We start from the raw sequence: 13,988 nt of genomic DNA, 5'->3' as shown, positions 1-13,988 counted from the left end.
ACTGTCGTTCGGACTTATCGGTGGTCCCGGATTCAAACCCTGCCCGCTTCCATCACCGTCATCCTACGGGAGGTCCGGGGTTCGAATCCTGGCGAAGACTGGGATTTTTAATTTCGGGATCATTGGCAGCCTCAGAGTCCACCCAGCTCTAATGGGTACCTGAAATTAGTTGGGGAAAAGTTGTGCCGGCCACATGACACCCTCATTAACCTTAGGCCACCGAAACTGATGACTTTTATATCATCTGCCCTATAGATCACAAGGTCTGAAAGGGGAACTTTTACTTTTATCCATTCAGCGATCAAATAGTTGGAAAAAGTAAGTGTACAAATATTTTTTTTTTAAATTAGCCATATGGCAAACATTGACTTTTTGGTCTTCCGGTATGCGCGCTGGACTGTCGTTTGGTCATCTCGATGGTCTCAGGTTCGTACCCTGCCAACTGCCATCACTAATAACTGGATAATTTTTTTTTATATAGATTCTTGTTTTTTCAGGAACAAAGTAGTTCTTCAAAATTTCAACCTAATCTGAAATCAGGTGTGGGAGAAATAACGTGTACAAACTTTTACCAGACAAACAGACAAGTGAAATGATATAAGCTCTGTAAATTCGTTTTGTGTTACATCAATAGTTACATAAATCTGTTTAATTTCGTGATGGAACTTATAAATCTAAATTGAACAGATCTGTCACGTACAACGAGCTATTGGTCTCCATTGCCTATGCGTTGTGACGTTATAGGCTAGTGTATAATAGTATCGCAGTAGCTCCGCTAAGTATAACGTCTTTCGCACTGGGAAGACCATCTTTTTTTTTTTTTTTTTTTTTTTTTTTTTTTAAATTATTGTTAAAAATAGCTTAAAAAATAGCTTACACTAATGTGCATACTATGCATAATTATTTAATATTTATGACATTTTATTTTGTGCAAAGGATATAAGTATTCTGGTATTTAAGGACCTGTCAAAACCTTCCAATCGACCAACAGCAGTTGCCATGCGTATGAGTCGGACTAAGCCGGTGTACAGTGTTGGCTCCTCGTATCCTATTTAAAGCTTTTTTTTTATTTATATAATAGGAACGTCGATGGTTAGAAAATGGATTGGAAGGGCGTCAAAAACGGAACGTTACGGGGCGCCCAACGCCCCACCCAGTACGTAAGGTAACACCGTAATTGTTTTCGTATGTTAGATCTGATGCGTGCGATATTTGGAGGGGCGCCGTATAATGCAGTCTTGTCGGCGCCCCATGTGGCGGTATCACGTTACCGTCTGATCAATATGGACAGTGAGCGGACAGAGCCCAGACTTACGATCCAACTGTGTCGTACGCTATTGATACCTGGGACACACTATAGGGGAAGTGACAGTAGTTAAAACAACACTGTTGTCAGTAAAGGGAGAGTCAGTGAATCTTTTCAGTACCCTTGAAAGGGTCCTCGCTAACAACATAGCTTGAATACGTTGATGGTGCTGCTGGTCAATACGATTGGACACATGGGACTCGCCCACACATATTTATTTCAATTATTAAAATCACTGAAATTGTTGACTATAATGTGATGTTAAAGAAAAAGCTTTGTTTGAGAGACAGGATTAAGATAATATTATTTCTATTGGTCCATTCAAATGGAAATTCAGTTTGACTACGATTGACCATCACAGCGTAACTAATAACAACATTCACAAACGAAACACATACACTCTCACAACCAGCGCATTATGAATTAGACTTCTATGAACTTCTCGATGACGACAGCTGATCTTGTAACACTCTGACCGAAAGTGGGATAGAAGAGTTTTTAAATCTTTCTGTTTTAGTCCTAATGGAAAGGAGACGACCACTTCGTTCAGATCTGATGTAACAGTGGTTTAATTACCATCAGTAAATGGACCCACTATGATCTACTAACTACTGTCAAAAAACACAGACTTAAACTTTATGACTAAAGACTAAGACTAAAGACTAAGACTAAAGACTATGACTAAGACTAAAGACTATGAATAAGACTAAAGACTAAAGACTAAAGACTAAGACTAAAGACTAAGACTAAAGACTAAGACTAAAGACTAAGACTAAGACTAAGATTAAAGACTAAGACTAAGACTAAAGACTAAGACTAAGACTAAAGACTAAGACTAAGACTAAAGACTAAGACTAAGACTAAAGACTAAGACTGCTTTATTGATCCTTAAGGAAATTTGTTGTGATTACAAGGACTCTTTTCTCATAGAAAGACAACACAACAGAAACATACACATAAATACAACAGACAACATAAAGAGTTCATTCAGCGACTACACAAAGGCATCTTTGTCCTTTTCATGTTTCCAAATCAACGGCTGGCGTTGATATAGTCTGACCGAGTAAGGTACGAACGAGTTTTTGCACCGCTGTGTTCTTGTCTTGATTGACAGCAGTCGCCCACTTCGCGACGACCTGACGTAGTTCTGATGGAGCGGATGGCCGTCGTCTTCCAAGATTTGTCCGATTTTTTCTTAGACATTTTTATTCAAAAAGTTCCTTTAAATATGGTAATGTTGTGAGTGTAATTTTTGATGCCCTTTTAATGATGTTTTCTAGATGTCGCAACAGTTTAGATGAAGCGTTGCCTTGCCAACAAGTTATTCCGTATGTTAGCAGATTTTGCATAGTCGCACCGTAAAAAGTATACAGAATTTTCTTATTTAGTTTAAAGCTTTTGAGTTTGTATACAAATGCAACCACAACTCAGTTCTACTTGTCAGAGTTCCAAGGTGGTCTTCCAACGCAAGCTTGTTATCAATGATGACGACTAGATATTTATAGAGAGAGTGAGATCTATATACTTACGTGGAGAAGGAGAAGAGAAGGAAGAGAGAATGAGAGAAAGAGTGAGAGAATGAAAGAACGAGGATAGAAAGGGATGGAGAGAGCTGGAAAGATTGGCCGGGGGGGGGGGGGGTTCTATGACGTTATAATCTGCATTTCTTAACCAAGTTTCTAACAATACAGTTCAGTCAAGAAAGGGAGAGAACTGCTAAATTGAAATATTTAGTGTTTGTCTCCCTTAAATCTATTTGCGGGAATATAGATGTATGTATAGTACATATACATATATACCATTAGCCAGCTCCTATTGATCTATTACCCAGAATGCAAACTTCACATTCGCTGTCCTTACCTTGCCATTCGTTGTCCACTTTTGTTTTTATTCTTTATTTACATTTTATTTTATTTCTTTCATTGTTCACTTTCTTGGTGTGGGCGGACAACATTTATAAGCTAGGAAGACAATTAGCAAAAAGGCTACATTTTAAAATAGCAATTCAGAAGAACAATTTTATCTTACAATTTACTTAGACATAGATCCTCCCGCGCCTTTCGGCGCTTTGGGTGGAAAGATATCTCCACTATGTTCTAGCAATGTCTGAAGAATCTCCCCACCTGATGTCACTGCTCTGAGGTCTTCCATGAAAGTGTGGCACTAAATTATACGAGGACGTGCCTGTTTGCGCTTTTCTTGTACTGGCCTCCATGTCATCGCAACTCTTGGTATGTGTAACTCATTTCGTCGGAGAACCAGTGGCGTAGCAAGGTATAGGTGGGCCCGGGTTCAATAATATCTTGGTGGACCCCCTTCCCTTAAGACGAATGTATAGTGTGCGAAAACAATTGACTAACCTGAATGTATGGGGATAGTAACCAAGAGACATTCCATTACCTTCTGCTTTATGTAGAGCTTGCTTCTCATTTTTCAACATTTTAGACACAACGCTGACAGCGCTTACAATTTAGTACTCGACAATAAGCAGTTTTTATTTCCCTCTAAGTGCTGCAGCTTCCAGGCGTTCTTTTTTTCTTAGAGAAACACAAAGTAGTTTGTGTTAACAGCTTTAGTATATCAAAATATCTTAATCATTCCTTGATGACCACCTAGTGGGCAAAAGTATTTGAGTGTACTATAAGCTATGCTCTTCCTATTGGATTCAAGAAGCGCCCATCTTGAGGTGCTATGAGCAAAAAACAACAAGTCATAGAAATCTGCAACGTCTTGAACTCAGCTGACGGCATCAGTTAAGACCAAGTTTAAAAACTATAAGTCGTGGTTAGCACAGTGAAGATAATGCGCGAGCGGCTTCTTTTGATGAAGCAATACTCGAAGACCATTGTGGCCCTACTATCCACTTTTATTGGAGGTACCATCATAGCTTTAGCCTCGAAGTTTATGTAAGGGTAAATGGAGATGCAGTTCATTAGCGTGTTTGGCAGCAAGTGCTCGATCTCTTGGTCTGTTGTTCCAATCTATTTTGAGTTGGTTGTAGAAGCAAGTCTCTGTTGTGTGGTTTGTTCTACCACAAATTTGACATTGGAAACGAACTCTTTTGCTGGTTACATCTGTATTGTCGTTCCTTGTAGGTATATGTTGGGCTCTTTTCTTCATCTTTCCCTCTTCCATATGTATATGTTGGGCTCTTAGCTGTGTCTTTCTTATATGTATATGTTGGGCTTTTATCTGCGTTCTCTCTTCGATCTCTATATGTTGGGCTTATTTCTTCATCTTTGTCTCTTCAAGATCTATATGTTGGACTCATTTCTTCATCTTTCTCTCTTCTTCCTGTATATGGTGGGCTTTTGTCAGCGTTCTCTCTTCTATATAGAGGGCTTAGAGTCCGCATTCTTGCAGTGTTGTTCACCAGAAAAGCTGATGCCGCAGTTGGGTTTTCTCTAGCTAACACTTCCCTTGGGTGTGCGGCCTTATAACTGCCTTAGTTGTGCTTTCAGGCTGCTGACCTATGTTTTCACATTATTATTGTAAGCTTCCATCACAGCGTCCATTATGATGTGTTCTCTGAGGGTTTCATATTTGTGATCCATTTTTGACAGGTTTACCCATCGATCGAAGTATATCGACATGTTGGTGACGAATATTTGTGGATCGTCGTTCGCCAGAGGTGTTGACTCTTTCAATCTCCTTCTGTATTCGTAACTTGTGGAGCCAAACTGTCTCAGCAACGCCTCCTTCACGGCCACGTACTCTTTTCTTTCTTCATCCCTCATTTAAAGACAGATGTTGATGGCTCTACCTTTTAAGCGCCCCATGAGGCTTCTTGCCCATTCTGTCTGTGGGAGGTTGCATGCTGTTGCTATATCATCAAATCTCAGTAGAAATGAGTCAATGCACTCATTCTGGCTCTCGTCAAATGGAGACATTCTGTCTAATTGTTTGTATTTGACAAAGTGTCCCTCCTTTTTCATTTTGCTGTTCTTTGTCTTTCTTTTCTTTAAGTTTTAGTTTTATATACAGATCTCATACTTCACTAGCTGACTTGCTCTCTTCTTATTTACACACTCGTCACTCCCCCAACCCCTCAAGTCCCCTAACTCTCGATACCCAACACTTGACCGTGTGTCACGGTTGACCACAAAGTAACCGTGTCACCACAGTGGCACTACTATCCACTTTTATTGGAGGTACCATCATAGCTTTAGCCTTGAAGTTTATGTAAGGATATATGGAGATTATTCATTAGTTGGAGCATTTGTTCCGCCAATTCTGCAGACGTCTAGTTCTTACAAAAACGAAAACTTAGAAAAGACTCTCTAATTGCTTTTTTTGGGGTATTCCGTCATCGGATATCACAAAACATTTTTTTAAAATAATGCTAATTTGATCAACTTTTAATATGTCTTGAGTGCTCTAGGAAAAAATTGTGCGGATTAGACCTCGGTATATTTGCCAGAACTGCATTGCCCAACAGGTCTGTTATCTCGCTCCAGGTTTGTGGTGCTTTGTTTTCCAGTCAAATTTCAATATTCATAACAATTTTTAATAAAATCTGGTAAGGGATTTTTGTAAAAATATAATGGTGTTAACTTTTTTAAAGAACTATGAACTAAGCATTGGTCAGGGAAAGACAATATTTATTTACTTCTATATCTCTGTTATAAACCTGCTCGCAATTTGGTTTCGCCATTTATTGTAACGGAACAAAAATGTTAAACTTTATCTGTATATATGTCACCTACTCTGGTGTTTAGTTTCCTTGCTAAATATTTAATGAGTTCTGTGGTAATGATTACATTAACATTGTTTTTACACAATACAAAGACCAAAACAAAAAACAATGTGGTGAAGACTTCCGAGGACGCTGTCGTCCTAAATGAGTGTTTTACACTATTTGAAAGTATCTACTTCAATGACTCGGATGCAAATCTTTAGGAATCACAACTGTTTAGACAATCTTGTTACTTTATTGTATTGACTATTATAAATACTAAGGTTTCAGACCTCACATTTTAAATACAGAAAAAAAAGAAACAAATTTAGCTTAGAGAAAATTGAATAATTAGAAGCTGTGTCGAAATTTTAATTCGTGAACATGAGGACCTTAGTGTCATTCGTACAGAGGCGGCTTTAGCGTGCCCAGGGCCCTGGGCCAATGTCATATGCGGAGCCCTGAGGCCTGAGCCATAAGGGAAGACTATATATATATCGTACCACGTCACGCCAACGGGATCGTCCGCCTCTAAGGCCTTGTTTTTTTGTTACAAAACATACTATCGTACGTAAGTACTGTACTATCGGACTTTTAACTACATAAACCCCCGGGTACGCTGTTCTGCCTCATCGTGGCACCCGGGTGGAAACGGTTACTTGAGGGGGTAGCTAGGCTAAATGAATGGCGAAACATAACTCCCGTGGGGATGCCCACGGGTAGACGAGAGTCCACCTCTTGCACGGGCGGGGTTGCAAAAGAGTCCCCATAAACCTGTCACACATCCATGCGCTGTTCCTCAAGGGACCGTTACATAAATGGCGAGTCCCCCACGGTTAGCTTGGTATAACGAAGGAAAATGGCGGAGGCTCCCGGTGTCCTCGGCCTTCGGCCATGTACAGCCAAGCATGCGTCGGGGGCCAAAGGCATTGGAAACAGCAATGCTTTACATAGGCACACGTGTTGTTTTTTTTTACTGTTTAGCGTCCAAACAGGTTTTTTTTTTCAAACGTAGAGCTCGAAGAGCCTTCGGCTCAGCTCTTAAGACGATCAAACTACATAAACTCAAAGTGTTATCCGCCTTAACTTCTTGATCTGATACGCCCACAAAACGCTGTGTAAAAGCCATCTGTTCTTTGTGGCTAACGTCAAGCGTGCAGTCAAGGATGATGGCGAAATGTGCCGTCAGGTCTTTAAGCTCGTTTTGAATTCTATATCCGAGTCTCGGTGTTCCTAATTCGCCGAAGAGGTTCTTGCATCAATGGCATGGTTGGGTCGAATTTTTAAAACATCTCAACCAAGCCTAAAAAGTAACCGTTGTTTGGCGCATAGAGTTTCTCTGTTCTCCCACGAATTGCGCTGTATTTTTCGCTAGAATTCTTGCGCCAATGCAGTTTTTTTTTTATACTTTGTTCTGGAATGAAGTCATCCATTGCACTGCCATTGGACATTCTCATTAGTCCAACCACGCTGCATGGCCGGGTGTTAGGTAAGCGCGCTGGATTGTTGTTCGGTCATCTTGAAGGTTCCGGACTAATGCAACCCTAATCTTAACCAGTCCCGGGTTCATACCTTGCTCGCTGCCTGAGATGAACTCCAATTGGTGGCAAGTCTGGACGGATCAGTCCTCCCGTAGAGCCTTGGCGAGAAACTCTGCTGTTAGGCGTAGCGCCTTGAAGCTCCCATACAGGTCAAGTGGCTCTGCAGACAAACTACCCCGCAGCTCTCGGAGCTGCGGACACTCCTTGCTCGCTGCCAACCTCATCGTCCTGTGTCAGATTTAGACTAGGAAGTAGATACGATAAGGTTGCTCTCCCATCGTTTTCTTGGTCTTCCTCTCTGTCTTGTAGCCCAACATCGTCTGCTAGAATGAAATGATCACGTGGGCAACGTTCGAACCCAGCACCATAGAGACGACCGTCTAAGACACATTCACCCATCTTCATGGAATCAATCCACTTTCATAAACAATCAAATATTTACCATGCCATTAGGCCTTCCAAAGCGTCTTTTATTACGTATAAGGCCCATATCGCCTGCATCAATGCAACGATGACATGGGCGGGGGGTTCAAACTCGGGACCACCGAGACGACAGTCCAAGAGCATACCGCACGACCAAATAACCATCACCTGTCACCCATCTTCAAATGGAGTCAACCCACTTTCATAGTCAATCAAATGGTTACCACGTCATCGGGCCTCCCAAGGTATATCCCCCGGAGAATGACTGTCAATTAATTCCACCTCCACTCAACGCACAGTCAAAGGACCAACAGCTTGTAAACAGATTATTTCTCTCAGTTTAACATACCAATGAGACGTACAAACAACCTAAACACAATATATCTGAAAAAGGCCAACAAGACAAGTGGCGCGCCAAAGTCCCTGTCGTCTGCCAACATTTTTTTTCCTAACTTGCCGGGCTGGTGAGAGTTAATGATGCACACAAATCAATGACAAGTGAATGGGGGAGGGGGGGTAGGGATTTTTTCCCCCCTATATTTTTTCCCCTGTCCTCTTTCTTTAATTATTGGTAAAGAGGGACGTTTAAACAAGTCGTTCCGGGACGAAAAAAGGTCTCCATGACAGATTTCTTGGTCAGCGTTGTCTGTTTTGGATAGAACATCGTCTGCCATAATCGGCTAGCAGACGTGAGGTTCCTGATTCTAAGGTAACGTACTTTATACCATTTGTATTGTCCTTTTTGTTTTACTTAAATCACTGGTTAATGTTGGAATTATTTTATTCATAAATTAGGTAAAAGATTTATGAATATTAAGTCATAAATATAGTGTCACGTGCTTGAATCCTAGCTACGGGTTGCGCCTTTCTAAGCTACTGGGACTTTTTAAATTTATGTTTAGCCAACAAAATGTGCTTCAATTTCAATTGGACATTCTAATCTCTGGCGGGGAACTTATAAATAGTTAGCTGTTTGGTGTATGCGGTGTAGAAAACTTTAGGAAATAATGACAAGCTATGGATTTTTGAAAAGGTTTATTATAATGTTTTGTATATTTTTTTAGCGAAGTAGAATCAGAATTCTGTGCATTTCTGGTGTTGGACAAACTGTTATTTAGTTGGTAACAGTGTTTTGTTTTGTTTTTAATACAGCGTGCTTAACCGTTTACTCAGAGTTCAGAATTTATCGTCATAAAGTCTAAACTTGTATACAATCTGCCAAATATCCAAAATGTCAATACATACTTGTTTATATTCTTTTATTTAGTGTCTAAGTGTGGGGATCGTTGATTCTTTCCCAAATTTTGCATAGTTGGGGGGGCGCATCTAAGGATTGACACTTGTTTCTGTAATCTTTGTAATGTGAGACCCCTTCACCTTTACCTATCCCATAGTTTGTTGGACCGTTTGGGGCACCACACATGATCTGTCGACCGTCTTTCCTCTCTGTCTTTTGCCTTGGATATAATCTCCTTCAATGACAGGCCCGTCCATTATTTTATGCTGTCTTCCCATCGCTTTCTCTGTCTGCCTCTTCTTCTTTTGCCTGGTGCTGTTCCCTTTGAGGACCTTGTGATATTATCATGAAGTTTTCAGCTTACGTTTTTTTTCAGTCTGCCTCTTCTTCTTTTGCCTGGTGCTGTTCCCTTTGAGGACCTTGTGATATTATCATGAAGTTTTCAGCTTACGTTTTTTTTTCAGTCTGCCTCTTCTTCTTTAGCCTGGCGCTGTTCCCTTTGAGGACCTTGTGATATTGTCATGAAGTTTCAGCTTACGTTTTTTCTCAGTCTGCCTCCTCTTCTTTAGCCTGGCGCTGTTCCCTTTGAGGACCTTGTGATATTGTCATGAAGTTTCAGCTTGGGTTTTTTCTCAGTCTGCCTCTTCTTCTTTTGCCTGGTGCTGTTCCCTTTGAGGACCTTGTGATATTGTCATGAAGTTTCAGCTTACGTTTTTTCTCAGTCTGCCTTTATTTCTTTTGCCTGGCGCTGTTCCCTTTGAGGACCTTGTGATATTGTCATGAAGTTTCAGCTTGCGTTTTATATTTGACAGTGGTCAGCTGGTCATCGTTGGGTCTAATTGCCGCTAAGATCCTGTTTCTAATCTCTTCATTTGTCATGCGGTCTTTGTGGACTTAACGATGATCACGCGAAGCAGCAGATAAAATATGTGTCCAAAATGTACACTGCCGATCAAACTGTAAAATCTAATCTAATCTGTAACTATTTTACTAGTATACATTATGATTCTGCATTGACACTGCACCAACGCAATGGTACTTTAGTTACACTAGTTGCCTAGCGACAGTTACTTTGACGAATAGCGACAGTTACCTCAGGAACACAATTCAAATGGATTTTCATAACTTGAAAATTTGAAATGATTTTTTTGGGGGAAAAAAAAAAGGCCATAAATGTCATTATCCTCATGACACATGCAACGACATGGACAGTTTCGCTTGAATAATTCAGTTTTCACATTTTATGTACGCCGTAAAAATGTGTACCAAATTTATAACATAAGGCCTATAAGTGCGTTGTTTTCTGGTCCAGAGTTATCGCGACTTATTGCCCTTTGTACTATTAATATATTATAGTCTCCCTTTGAAACAGAATGGTTTATCACTAATTTATTAATGTTTACGATGACTCGGTAACATAAAAATTCGGAGCAAGAATTTAATGGTCCAAGAGTGCCATTCAATATTTTATGTTCAATACCTATCGATGCGCGTATTCCTATGCCGTTTTTTTCCCCTTTACTCTAACCTATATATATATATATATATATATATATATATATATATTGGTATAGTAAAGTATAGTTGAAAGCTTGTAACCCACCATTATCTGAGTAACATTATTTTGGTCAAATTTCACCAATAATGAGTTGGATAAAACTGGATACTTCCCGGTACAGAACTTAGTACTATCGTCTGCGAATGTAGTTATGTATTTCTAGCGGCACCTATAGGGTAAAGCCACTATTAGCTCCTTCTGTCGGTCCGTCAAGTGAAGATCGCAAAATTTAAAAGCATTCTACGAAGGAAAAAATTTTTTATAATAATATTTTCATTGTATTCACGAATGTATAAACCATATTTAAAACAGGTTATTAACAAAATGATATTTCGCACTAATCACTCTAATTGCAAACGGCCAATGTACATTCCTTTTGTTGACGAAAGGCTCATATTTGTTTATGGAGTCAAGAATGCTCATTGTATGCACATACGTTTAAACCATATTTAAAACATGTTAAAAACAGCTAGTGTTACAAATAATTACAGTGATGTGTAATGTTGCATATACATAGATTCAATAGCTACTTTTATTTACCACAGGCGTGCACTTATAATTATAATCAAGAAATCGGTGATTATTGCCCTTACATAAATCAGACATAAGCGTGACAGTGACAGGTTGAGAATAAGACTCAGGCGTGAGTCTGTTTATGACATCATGTAATAATACTAGCAAGCTCAGAGCGCTCTGGTCCAATCTCTTTTGGACATATGGGTGTGTAGTCCGAGAGGAGTATTTAGGAGAAGGTTTCTGTGCTTTTGACCGTTCAGCAATGGTCAACCTGTTGGTCTACATCGGGGCTCAATCTCAAGCCTCCTAATGGGGTAGCTAAGTGGTTTACACCCCTCAGCTGCACGCAGTTTGTTATTTACTCTTAGGATAAGATTCAGGTGTGAGTTTGTATACGACATAATATGTGACTACGATTGGCCCACATGGGCTGCCTACAAGTGTGTGCGAAACTCTCAAAGAACACAAACTCCCTTTATTTACTTGTTATATTCAGACTATGCTTAAAATAAAAAAAAATGTATTTAATAAAAAAAAAAAAGGTCCTTATAACATAAAAGATAGGTCTCCATTAATTCACGACATTTGCCCAGACGTGCCCATGTTTACAGGAAACAGTTGCCCTTCTGCCCTCTAAACGCTAATTCATTGACTGCACTAAATTGTAATGCCCCTCTTCTCCCACCGTACGGTCGCTTTGTTTATTTATTTACATAAGTGTTTGAATGTGTCCAGCAGACGACTCACCGCGCGCCAGTAGATCGTCTAACGGATTGGTCCGTACAAATAGTGCCATTCAAATTCTGTTTGAAGAGCATCGCGACCAGCTATCCCAAAGGGACGCTACTGCGGATATCTCTAGAAACTGAAACACGACCTAACGGGCCAGACTGTCTCCCCTTGTTTGTAAAAAAAAAATGGTCGGCAAAGTGGCACAGCGAGAATCAAAATGCAATAAGATAAAATTAAAAACATACAAACAGATACAAGGATTTAAAAACAACTTAGAATTGTATAGGAATAAACACAGATTAATCTAACTAGCTGGAACTACCTAATCGCAGCGTGCAACCAAAGATGGCCTACGTTTTTCTATGTCAGTGCTGATCTGATAGAATATCGTAAGCGACGCTACCCTGCCCCCATATATGTTCCACGATCCAGTGGCGTAGCTACCATGATGCGAAAAGGGTCTATGGTGCCCTGGTCCACGAATTCACACAGCATAGCTACCATCAATCGCTTTCTTTCATCGTTACCATAGAAACACACACAAACACACAATAACAATCAGTCATGTGATTAAATTTGTAATAGATCCAGATCCAGTGACTCCCAAAAATACGGCCCGCGGGCCAGATCCGGCCCGCGACGTGGTTCCATTCGAAACGTCGGCACAAAGTGTAGAAAATCGCGCATAAAAAGAAAAAGTTGCGAAGTGATCGTTCCCTATGTTAGGGTTTCACTTTTTCTCTGATGGATTGGTGCCATGAGCTTTTAACATTTGTGCGTTAACTCTTTCTCTCCGTAATTATTTACCACATTCTGGTGGAATCAACGCTGGTATCGTCAGTTCGGAAAGAAAGAGTTAATGAAATGGGACTCTGAATGTAGACTCTGCCAGCAAAAGTGAACGGATCTTTACATTTTGGTGGAACACGATGATAAGCAATTAACATATTTGTTTTATAAAGAAAGAGGCTGTTTAAAACAACAACACATTGCATGACAGTATTATACCGCGATGGCGATATTCTTGATTTGAGTCGGGAATAAAAGATTGTTAAACTACGTCTAAAGATTGGTGGGGACCGATGAGAATATTATCCAAACAAGAGACGAAATTGAGTCTCAGGTAAAACTAGCTACTGTGTTGATCACATTTTAAATAAAGAAATGAAGCCATTTTCCTACGCGTTAAAAAATGCTTCAGATTTCTTATTAATTAATGTCAGTACTAGATCTATGGGTTTCTTACAGTTTCAAATTAATTTCATTTCGTTTTTGTATCATTTCGGTCATGCGGCCCTAGACACGAGTGTCGAAAATTAAAATGGCCCGCAGGTCGAATTAGGTTGGGCATCACTGATCTAGACTAACAATAATAAATCTTTGCGATTAGAAATACCAATTGTTTTTTTATTAGCGCAATTTCATTCTTGTAGCTTTTCCAATGCGCTGAGATCCTATATGTTGGTTGGGGGGGGGTGGGGGTGGGGGGGAGGAGAGAGAAGGGGGTATCTGGGTGTATGTTACCGAGATCGCTTTTACAAAGCATTGTACATTTGTACGACTTTAATTCGTACTCGAGGGCTTAAACTTCATCAAGTCAGCACACTAACCACTGTGCCATCCAAGTGCTTACGACAGTAGAAGGTTTTATATTTATCTATTGTAATTTTGAAACGTTTATGTGACGACCTGTACACAAAATATAAAGGGGAATAACTCAACTTATATCACCACATCTGTGGCGCGACTATACAAAATCTGCTAACATACGGAATAACTTGTTGGTAAGGCAACGCCTCATCTAAACTGTTGCGACGTCTAGAAAAGATCAAAAATTACACTCACAACATTACCACATTTAAAGGAACTTTTTGAACACAAGTGCCTAAGAAAAATCGAAAAAAATCTTGGAAGACAACGGCCACCCGCTCCATCAGAACTACGTCAGGTCGTCGCGAAGTGGGCGACTGCTGTCAATCAAGACAAGAACGGAGCGGTAC

The 13,988-nt window shown here is 40.0% G+C and overlaps 1 protein-coding gene across 3 annotated transcripts in view; it reads left to right on the top strand.

The window, feature by feature from the left end:
• Nucleotides 1-13,988, top strand: part of LOC129923518 (uncharacterized) — a 34,665-nt gene that overhangs the window by 9,541 nt on the left and 11,136 nt on the right. The window contains exon 1 of one of the 3 annotated variants that reach the window (XM_056014860.1): nt 8,523-8,654. The exons of 1 other annotated variant lie outside the window; for it this stretch is intronic. The gene's annotated coding sequence lies outside the window, so the exon portion shown is untranslated. Of the gene's footprint in view, nt 1-8,522; nt 8,655-8,691; nt 8,741-13,988 lie in introns of those variants that run through there. One more of the 3 variants, XM_056014862.1, reaches the window with a different exon arrangement.

This window comes from Biomphalaria glabrata, chromosome 16 (assembly GCF_947242115.1).
Source record: "Biomphalaria glabrata chromosome 16, xgBioGlab47.1, whole genome shotgun sequence".
NCBI classification, from domain to species: domain Eukaryota; kingdom Metazoa; phylum Mollusca; class Gastropoda; family Planorbidae; genus Biomphalaria; species Biomphalaria glabrata.
This window is presented reverse-complemented; position numbering and strand designations above follow the sequence as displayed.